Source organism: Elephantulus edwardii, unplaced genomic scaffold, assembly GCF_000299155.1.
Source record: "Elephantulus edwardii isolate Elephantulus edwardi_28Jun2011 unplaced genomic scaffold, EleEdw1.0 scaffold00106, whole genome shotgun sequence".
Classification (NCBI taxonomy): domain Eukaryota; kingdom Metazoa; phylum Chordata; class Mammalia; order Macroscelidea; family Macroscelididae; genus Elephantulus; species Elephantulus edwardii.
Window position 1 is genome coordinate 8,176,738 of NW_006399856.1, and position 10,912 is coordinate 8,187,649.

A 10,912-nucleotide genomic window follows, 5' to 3' on the forward strand; every position below is an offset into this window, starting at 1 on the left:
CAGTATGCAATAAGGCATTATATGTTATTAGTACAATAATTCAAATAACCTGAATTGGATTACGTTTCTGTTATTTAAAAATTATTTAAGTGATCGACCCTGATCGAAGTCAGTATTCATTGATCAAAACACACATTTCTAATTTTATGCAACTTCTTATTTTATTTGTTGTTGTTACGTGCCGTTGAGTTGTAGACGACTCATAGCGACCCTATGAATGAAAGACCTGAACACTTGTATAACTTCCTTCGTTTCTCCAAGTTCATAGGGTTTCCAGAGGCAAGTTATTTTGGAAGTGGATGCCACTCTTGCTTCCAAGCTTGTTTTAATCGGGGAGCTCCACCAAACACTGTCCACCATGGGTAACCATTACCGCATCTGATGCACCAGTGTCACAGTGTTCAGCATCACAGCAACCATGAGTTACCTCTGTACAGCAAATGGACAGACCAGACTGATGTTTTTACTTCAGATTAATAATAATTGTCCAGCTTGCACTTTCCTAATGCTTGACAGGAGTTTATGAAATGGCTTTAATATGCCAGCTGTGCAGGCTATGTGTGCCTCGTGATTTTATAGGGTAGCACATTATTAAAATATTCGATGCATAGTTTACATATTCTAAAATGGATATAATAAAATTATATTAATAGTTGGATTTCTTAAATTATAATCTTATCTTCAAAAACAAAAGATTAGCTAGGCAAACTGTATGTTTAGAAATATGTGGAAAAGTTAAGGATATACATAAAAAGGGAAAATATTTGTCAATCTGTGGTTGGTTTTAGATGATACTAAGTCAACTACAACTCACAGCCAACCTCTGAACAGATCTGAACCTTGCCCTGTTCTACATAATCTTCACAATCTCTATCCTGCTAAGACCATTGTGATAGTCACTGTCGATCCGTCTCATTGATTGTCTTTCTGCCTTTTGCTGACACTCATCATCTCTTTCTCTCTGCATGGTGTCTCTCTTCAAGCCCTGAAAATATGCCCAAAGGAAGTTAAATGACGTTTCACCTTGCCTTTGCTTTAAGTAACTGTGGTGTAAGGACTTTTGAAAATGGCTTTAATATCCATTGCCTTAACTCCTCTCCGGGGGCATGATTTCCAGCTACCTCAGCTGCTGATACATGGTTCACCAATTGTTAAGAGTCTTCATCATCAACAGCTGTGAGGCCAACATAAGGGAGAGAGCTAACTTGACTGTAGAGAGATTGTCGGGAGGTGTAGTGTTTCAGAGCCCTGGAGACAGTGTCAAAGTTAAAGGTTTTGCCTCATGGATGATGGAAGGAAGAGCTAATTTGTAGTTGCTATGAGACAAAGTTTGCTGGACGATTGAGAAAACCAGAGGCTTCTTACATTTAGGTTGTTGGACTGAACTGGGGTTTTCACTTGTTGACTGAGAAACTGTCTGAATTAATTGGGGAATTATGTCTTTATAATCTGCCTTGAAACTGCTAGACTAAATGTGGACAGTCACCCTTTGCCTCCTCCACACTCCAAATTATTTTCTTAATAAACCTCACAATTGTGTATAAAGTAACATCTGTGAGTCTTTGATAATGAATTTTGGAACCAGTGATTAGTTGAAGTGGGTATGGTAAAATTGGGATCATGTTGAACTTCGTTGCTGTTTGTTTGGTACTTTGGATGTTATTGATCGGGACAGTTCTCCTTTGTGGAGGTTGTGGATATCAGACTTGGACTTCCTCAAGTTGCTTTTGCTCCTATTAGAGGAGCCCTCTGCACTTCGACATATTGGTTTGTTCTTTTGGCAGTCCATGGAACAGTCAATATTCTTGGCCAATACCACAATTCAAAGGCATCCATTCTCCTTTTGTCATCCTTTTTCATTGTCTAACTTTCAGAAGCACAAATAGTAAGAAAAAAAATATCATGGCCTTAATCAGGCACACTTTAGTCTTTAAATTGACATTCTTGCTTTTAGAATTTTGGAGAAGTCCTTTGCCCCAGATTTCCCCAATGCAATACCTCTTTTGATTTCTTCACTACTGCTCCCATGCTTGTTGATTGTGTATACCAGTAAAATTAAACAGTTGACAACTTCAGTCTTTTCTTCATGTATTATAATGTTGCCTATTGGTCCAGAGGCTGCTCTGATGATCTAGTGGGTAAGTAGTTGTGCTATCAACCCAAAGGCAGGTGGTTCAAATCCACCAGTTGCTCTGAATGAAAAAGATGGTCAATCTCCTCCTGTGTGATTTACAATCACAGAAAACCCAATTTACTGGCAATGAGTTTGAGTTTTTTTCAGTCCAGTAGCACAAATAAATAATCTTCCCTTGAAAAAAATTACATCAATATTACCACACATTTTTTCTCCCAACTAATACTATCAAATTCTCTTTTTTTCATCAAACTGATTAGTTTAAGTTATAAATTTATTTTTTGTCATTATTACAGTTCTGGTAGTTTCTATTTGACGCTATTCCTTGGTGAACTGAAGTATGAAATGCCTTAGAATATATTCTGTAGAATATATTGCCTAAGAATGTATAAAATTGTCATTAACTAGTGTCCAGACTTAAAACAGTTACTTCCAGATATCTTTGGTCTCCTGACAGATTTGTTAGAGGTTAAGATAGATTTGATAAGGTTAAACACCAAAAGGATTGGGGAATTACAGTAAAGGAAAAGGAAATGATTATACTAAAAGTTAATTATTAGGCAAGTAAGAATCAGGATGTTAAAGTGTTGAAAGAAAATGACTCAAAGAAATTTAGGGCTCTTTCTGAACTCTTATAACCTTTTGATTGATGCTGTAAATATTTGTGCATCCTTAAAAAAATCTGAAAATATATGATTTCTAAATGATTAGTTGACTGTTTGGCAGTTGTTCAAGAAAATTGTAAGAACTCTTTGTGTTCTTTGAGAATGACATCCATATTTGTGTTCATGGCAAGTATAAGTAGCTTCAGACTCTTTTTCTTTTCAGGAATCTGCAGAAGACCCTCAACAAATGGATTAACACAGCCATGGCAACAATGGACTTAAACCCCATGTAGACTGAGATAATACCACGGGACTGGGGCAGACTTTCCCTCAACAAAGGATCATTATATGTCAGAGCTTTCTCAAGAGAACTTAACAACAACAAAAGCATCAATTAAATGTGACAGAATAAAAAAGAGAGTGGGGTATAGAACATATCTAGAAAGAAGGCCTGGTGGTATTGCACTTAAGCAACTTAAGTTGCTAAAGATTGGAAGGTCAAACCCACTAGGTTTTCTGCAGGAGAAACATGGCAGTTTGTGCAGTAAAGATGTACAGCTTTGGAAAGTCAGTCCTAAATGATTACCATGAGTGAGAATCAAATGACGAAGAGCTTACCTAGTAAGAGATTAATGCACTATTTCTTCATTCAGATTTCAGGCCAAATACAAACACAGACTAAAACAAGTATCCTCACTAGTTAATTCCTACTCAGATACTCAAACAATGTTCTTCTTAAATTTTCAGAATTAATTAGCAACTATCAGGGAGGGTTATGCCTGAGGAGGACCTGGGGCATTTTCTGCAGAAGGTGAAAGACTACAGTCTGCAATTTGGACTGACGCTCAGCATCAAGAAAACAAAAATTCTCACTACTGGCCCAATTAGCAGCATCATGATAAATGGAGAAGAGATTGAGATCGTAAACAATTTCCACTTGCTTGGCTCCATAATCAACACTCTTGGCACCAGGAGTCAGGAAATCAAAAGATAAACTTCATTTGGAAAGTACGCTGTCAGGGGCCTCTTCAGAGTACTGAAGAGCAATGATGTTGGTCTAGAGACTAAGGTGGCCCTGATCCAAGGTGTGGTCTTTGCTATTGCTTGCTACACGTCAGAAAGCTGGACAATGATGAAGGATTATAGAAGGAGAATCAATGTGTTTGAGTTATGGTGCTGGAAAGGAATATTGAACATACCATGGATGGCTAAAAGAACAAACAGGTCTGTCCTAGAGAGGGTGAAATAGCATTGCTGTTTGGAGGCAAGGCTTCTGAAGCTCTTTCGGATGTACTTTGCATATCTTGACAGGAGGGACCAGTCCTTGAAGAAGGACATAATGCTTGGAAGAGTGGAGAGTCAGAGCAGGAGAGGAAGAGCCTGGATGAGGTGGATTGCCTCAGTAACTGGTGTGATGGGGATAGATGTGTCAGAGACAATGAGATTGGCTCAAGATAGGGCAGAGTTCACAAGTATTATACATACAGTTGCTATGAATCACAAGCAACTCAATGGCACATAACAACACAAATTGTGAGGGTTTACTGTATCATGAAATCTATAAGCACGTGGCCACTTCTGACCTTTCCGATCTCCAAAGAGGAAATTTTCCTCATCCACAACATTCAAAAAACAAAACACTTTTGATGGAGGAGAGAAAAATGGAAGGGGAGGGGGGGAAAGAAGGAGGAGGGCAGGAAGAGGAAAGAATGAAAGAAAAGGAGAGGATAAGGGAGGTCAGGAATTTTCCCAAGCTCCCACAGCTACTCCTGCCAATTTCATCGACAATTGTTACTGCCATGGCTCTTAATGCTCTACTCCCAGGTCCAAAATTCATTGCAACGTCCACACAGATCTCGGAGAGTCACGTTCACAGGTATGAGTGTTGGTAGGAAGGTATAATTCCTCAGTCAGAATAGGCTTTCAAGCAGGTTCACAGGCCCTTTGACCTTCTGCTTTATAGCTTAGGTCAGTGTTACAAATTTTCATAGTCCTGACAATTATGAGTTCTCTCTTGTAGTCCTCCAGCAAGCTTGGGGAAGGCTGCTGGCTCTGTCTAAGTGAGACAGCAGCTCCAAGTCTATTCTGCACTGAGTCAGTCCCTGGTTCTCTGCTGTGGCTTCTGCTTCTCTTGGATAGGTCCTGTTTTGAGTGGTGCAGGAATTCCTGGCCCTGAAGGAGGCACATATGACACTCTCTGCTGCTTTTTCCTTTGCTGATCTTGAAACCCCAGATTTCTGCTACTTAGTCTGCTCAGTGGCAGATTAAACTTGGCACAATGGCAAAACTGATCAATTTTCTCATGAATACGTGACACACCCTATTTGCATGTTTCCCCACAAGCACATAATGAAAGTCATAGGCAATGGCTTTGGAAAATCATTTTGAAAAATAACCCCACTACAGCACACCTACACAATATTAGAAAAATCTCCATGGGTCACAAGAACTGGGCTTAAGAAAATATTTAAAGCAGACTTAAAAGCAGTGGACGTTTTACTAGGAAAATAATTTTTTCTTAACTTTATTGAGAAAGATTGTTAAGTCCATGGGGCTAAATTGTTTTGTAGTTTCAACCACAGACTAAAAATATCGGTACTAACTTCAACAGACACTGATGAATAAAGCAACACAGAATTGATTTATTTTTGTTCAGTCATGCCTCTTGAGTTCTTTAAAAACTAAGATTTAATCATGTATTTAAAAGGAAAGCTGCAGTTACAAATCCAAAGCCAAGTGATCTTGAGGAGGACTTGTTTGGGTATTAAATTAAAATAACAAAAACATTTCTTTAGTTAATGTTTATTAATACATTCAAATGTTTATTGAACTTTGGCTTTAAGAAACTAAATGTCACTGAAATATCAGAGTATTTCAGAAACAAGGTTTAAGAAAACTATTATTTTAAGTGCTAAGCTAAAAAAATAAAAAAGAAAATACTAATAACATCATACTACTGAAACTTATTGGTATACATAAAAATTTTCCTTCCGCTACAAATAGCATAATCACTTAATGGTAATACAGCAGTGAGCTCATTTGAATATTTGTCTAAGAGAGTTTAAGATGTTTGTGTTGGTAACCCAGTGTCCTGTAAATCGGTATGTGGGAATTAAAAAGAAGAATAAAAGAATTTTGAAGTCTGGAGAGTATGACATGCACTTAGTGGGTAAATCATATGCCCAGAAAGTTCCAACCACTTACTTTAAAGATGAGGTAATGAATGATCAAAGGTAAGTATATAAAATAATTGTGTCAGGATTGAGAGATAGTTTCGAAAGATAATGAATGGAGGGAAAAGAGAATCTGAAATTTCTCTTTACAAAATTATAACAAAATAAAGGATTAATGAATTTGTAGTAGAGTCCCGTTTCTTTCCTTCATTTATATTTGTTACAAATCGGTGTTACCCTGCCCCCACCCCAACACACACACACACGACTAAATCAAAATGAGAAAGATGACAAACTCCAATCTCAGAAACAAGGTGAAGAAGAGGGCTCTAGTGGTCTAGCCCACAGGAAGCTGTGCTGCAAACCCCAGGGTGGTGGGTCTCTCTCTGATCACAAGATCTACCAGGCACCCACCCTTGTAGAAGAAAGACACAGACAATCTCCTCTTATGCAATTTACAGCCTCTGAACATCTGCTGGAGGGCAGGTATGACTTGAGTTTTGACTCAAGGGCTGTGAGTTAAGTGAGAGGGAGGTTTTCTGGGACAAAGTTAGAGGTCTAACTGAAGAACACATTCATATTTCATCGCATTCCTTCTGGCACCAGATAATTCTCTCATTCATAACATCAGGAGTCTTTCTGAATTGTACTATGAAAGGAAGGATGAAGTGGGGAGTGGATATAGGAAAGCAGTCCTGCACAAAGGTGTCTGTATATCAGGGTTGTGTATTCAACTATGAGAAACTCAACAGTAGGGCCATATCAAGGTAGCCTCTTCAAGGACTATTCAGGATAGGATATTATTTATGTTGGAAGACCCATTTAACACTATTTCCAATAATAACAATAAAATATAACTAGTTGAAGGAACCGGGGGATTTGAAGAAATATGCCACAGAGCTGCTAGATGTTGTTATGTGCCATCAAGTTGCCTGCTACTCATAGCAACCCTATGTACAACTTCCCGAAGCCCTGCTCTATCCTGTGCCAATCATATTGTCTCTAACACATCTACCTCCTTTATCCCAGTCATTGAATCAATCCATCTCATCAAGGGTCTTCCTCTCCTTTGCTGTCCCTCCACCCTCCCAAGCATGACATTCCTCTCCAAGGACCAGTCCCTCCTTGCAACATGTTCAAAGTATGTCAGACAAAGCTTCAGAATTCTTGCCTCCAAAGAGCAGCCTGGCTTCACTCTCTCTATGGTGAACTTGTTTGTTCTCCTAGCAGTCCATGATATATATTCAATACTCTTCAATACTCTTCCAGCATCACAACTCAAAGAGGAAGGGTCTTTCTTAGAGAAGGGGTATTAAGCATACAATCCCTGGTGTTAGTATACACAAACACCTTAGGCTATTTGTTTTTGTATTTATTTTTTCCTGTTTGTGAGTGACAGTGACACACTCTAGTTACCTCAATTGATAGCAGTTTATGGCTATTTGTTTTGTTTTTATTTTTTCCTGTTTGTGAGTGACAGCAACACACCCTAGTTACCACAATTGATTGTAGTTTATGGCTATTTGTTTTTGTTTTTATTTTTTTTCCTGTTTGTGAGTGACAGTAACACACTCTAGTTACCTCAACTGATAGTAGTTTATGGCTGTTTTTGTTTTTATTTTTTTTCCTGTTTGTGAGTGACAGTGACACACTCTAGTTACCTCAGTTGCTAGTAGTTTATTTTAAAGAAACATAGGAAAATGAAGAAGTATAAAGATAAATTTCCACAAGCCTTTAGCAATCCAGTTAGCAGGTCTTCCTTCCACGTCAGTTAGTAAATGTTCTCTACTCTGGAGTTCCATACGTAGGATTCAGCTGAGTGCAGAAACAGCAGATACAGGAAGATGTAATTCTTATCTGTACCTCATAGCTCCATCCTTATGAATCATGTTCTTTTCCTGCAGACTTACCCCCCATCCTCCTGTCTATACTGCTATGTCTTAAATTCAAATGATCTGAGCTAGACTCAATCATTGTCCAATGTAAGATGCTGCTCATTGGTAGGCTTTTCATGTCAATCAATTTCTTGTTTAGAGAAGCACTTCTAAGCAGGTCCAATCATGTGTCAATGAGTTGGGAAGAGGAAAATTGATCAAAGCAAAATAAACTGAGGCCTCATACTTGCTGCTAGTATACACATACCCCCTTTTTTATCAATAAATATTAATTGAAAACTATCTTTTACCAAAGGTAATTATCCAGGTCATTGGTGAGGCTAAGATGTAGAGGAGCATTCCTGTTACAGACTACACTGAAGGGAGAGTGAAAATTATCACTGAGCAGAAATAGAAGAATAAAAAGCACCCCAAACTATTCAGGTGATTCTCCCCCCCCCCACTCTAAGCAAAGCTAAAAATTTCTTCATTTCTTGCAATAGAATTAACATGAGAAGAAAACCCCCTTTCCTTTTGAAAATAAATAGAAATACTTAAAATTTTTCTGGAAGTGAAGAAGTTTGTTTTTATCATTGTCATTCTGGGGACAGAATGAAAATATTTTTAAAAGCCGTATCTTTCATGGAGAAGAGGTGCCTGACAGTCTTCACAAGCAGCAGAAGGAGATTTGAAGAAACAAGACTGTGAGTGGTTGAATGAAAGAAAATAAATCAGAGGGGGAGGGTCAGAAAAATAGAAAACAAAGATGATTCCAAAGAGCAGTGTACATAGTTTTGCAATCAGTACCATTCTGGTCAAGTCACCATCATCTGCTCTAGGCTTAGCTGTTCCCCGCCCTAGGCTGCTTCTGGGTAAAATAGCATGCTCAGCTTGTTTGGCCTCCTCTCCTGGTTTGTTGCTTGCTGTAGGCTTAGAGAGGGAAGGCTCCAGGCTTCTGGGATATGGCTGCTATTCCTATCTGTTCACAGCTCCACAGAAATTCTTAAGGGGCAGAACTAGAGATAAAAGCTGGGATGGGGGAGGGAAGTCTTAAAAGATGAGTAAAGAGGCAGGGTGGCTTGATTTTTTTCAGATCCCCTGATGCTTTTCATTTCTATATTTGCTGCTACCAGAGAAAATGTTTTTAAAAATAATTCATACTTGCAGTGCTCTTTGCAAATGTTGTTGTTGCTAAATCTCCAGTGGGTTTTCAAAGGCAGTTAATCACACCGGATGAGACTGCCCATCTTTCTCCCACAGAGCAGCTGGTGGATTCAAATCAAGTGTCTTTGGGTGGACCAAGCAACTCTTTACCACTATGTCACTACCTGCAGTAAACCTATAACCCTATAACCTCCTTCCCTCCAGGACCTCTGATCCCTGTCCAGGGTTCAGTTTCAGAGTTACAAAGGCAAGATGTACACTGATAGGACCTCACCTCAGGATATTGTTAGATCCAGAGAAGACCGGGAACCTCGTCACAAGCCACCCGCTGGGCCTGGGCCTATTACCTAAGAAAGTGAGAATAAGGAAGAAAGCAAAGGCTGATTCACTAATAAACATAATAGTTTTAGGTCAGTTAGAAACAGCTGCTCCGCAGGAGAATAAGGCAATCAACTCCAGTGAGATTTACTGCATCTGAAAACAGGCTGGAGGGTCGGTTTTGACTCAGTCCCCACTGGGTGGTACACAACAAACAATCTCCTGTCATGGCCTTTTAAAGTTTTTCCAACTAAATATATCACACTCATACAAGTTTTAGCCCTTTAGGGGTAACCTGGTGCTTTTAGACTAGAATCTGAATAATGAGAAAGAACCAGAACCTACGTTACTCTAGAGTCTGTGGAGAAGGAGAGAAGACCCACAAAGTCTACAGTCCAAAGACCTTTAAGTTTATCAAGTTTGGGAAATGGAAGTGGTGCAAGACCGCATAGTTGTGGAAGGAGGATGATTAAACTTCCTTTACTTTGGACATATTGCAAGGAGGGACCAGTCCTTGGAGAAGGACGTCATGCTTGGGAGGGTGGAGGGACAGCGCAGGAGAGGAAGACCTTCGATTAGATGGATTGATTCAGCAACTGGGGTAATGAGGGTAGTTGTGTCAGAGACAGAGAGACCCGCACAGGATAGAGCAGGGTTTAGGGCTGTTGTGCACAGGGTCGCTATGAGTCCCAGGCCATTCAATGACAGAAAACAACCACCACCACTTTGTCTGCAGAGGTTCCTAGGATCAGCACCGAGTTTTAAACTACTTGTTCAGAGTGAAGAACAGGGGCCTTTGGAAGAGGTGGTGTTTTACTCGCTCCAAGTAACATTGACTTTGCTTATATTGCTAGAGCTGTCTCTGGCTGTTGGATTAGGACGGTGGCGAAAAAGATGACATTGGTTTTCTAAAGCAACCTTTTCTCTAAGCACCCTTGCATTCATCTGCCCACTTCGTGGGCCAGCTGTCCCAGGCTTCTGCCCCGGGTGGGGGAAGGGGAAGTGCTTCAGCGGCCTGGGTTAGTCCTTTAATATCAGCTTCCCCGCCCCCATCACCCTGCTCTATCTCTCTGACAGGTGTTTTCCCAACTCCCAAAGCCAAGGATTTTGGGGAGTGACTGAGCCAATAAGATTTCCCTTTTTCGGGTGGGGGGGGGCGGGCGGGCGAGAGGGCGTGGCTTGTAGGGTCAGAGCCGGGGCGGGGTTTGCGCGGCTGAGCAGAGCTGCCTGGTGGCGTGGAGGGCTGTTTTATTTTTTTTTCCTCCCCTTATTTTTTTTTTCCCTGAGTCTTATTAATTTCTCTGTGGGGCTGCAGCTGGAGACCGCGGAGCGTTGGAAATGACGCTCGGAGCTTTAATTACCGCAGCCGCCGGACAAGTGTGAGCAAAGCTGCGAGGGGAAAGCAGGGCAGGTTCGGGGGAGAAGCGACGAGCTCCCCCCCAACCCGCCCGCCCCTTCCCTCCCGATTTGGACTGGAGGTGCAGGGACCCAGAAAAAGGAGCCGAACGGAGCTCCGCTGGTGGGGGAGAGGCCGGAAGCCTACCTCCCTCCTGCAATCAACTTTTTTTGGAAACCTTTTCTCTCTGCGTTCCTTTTTATTGTTGGCCAACCAGAGCCCGGAGAGAAAGTGCGAAGGGAGCAAGC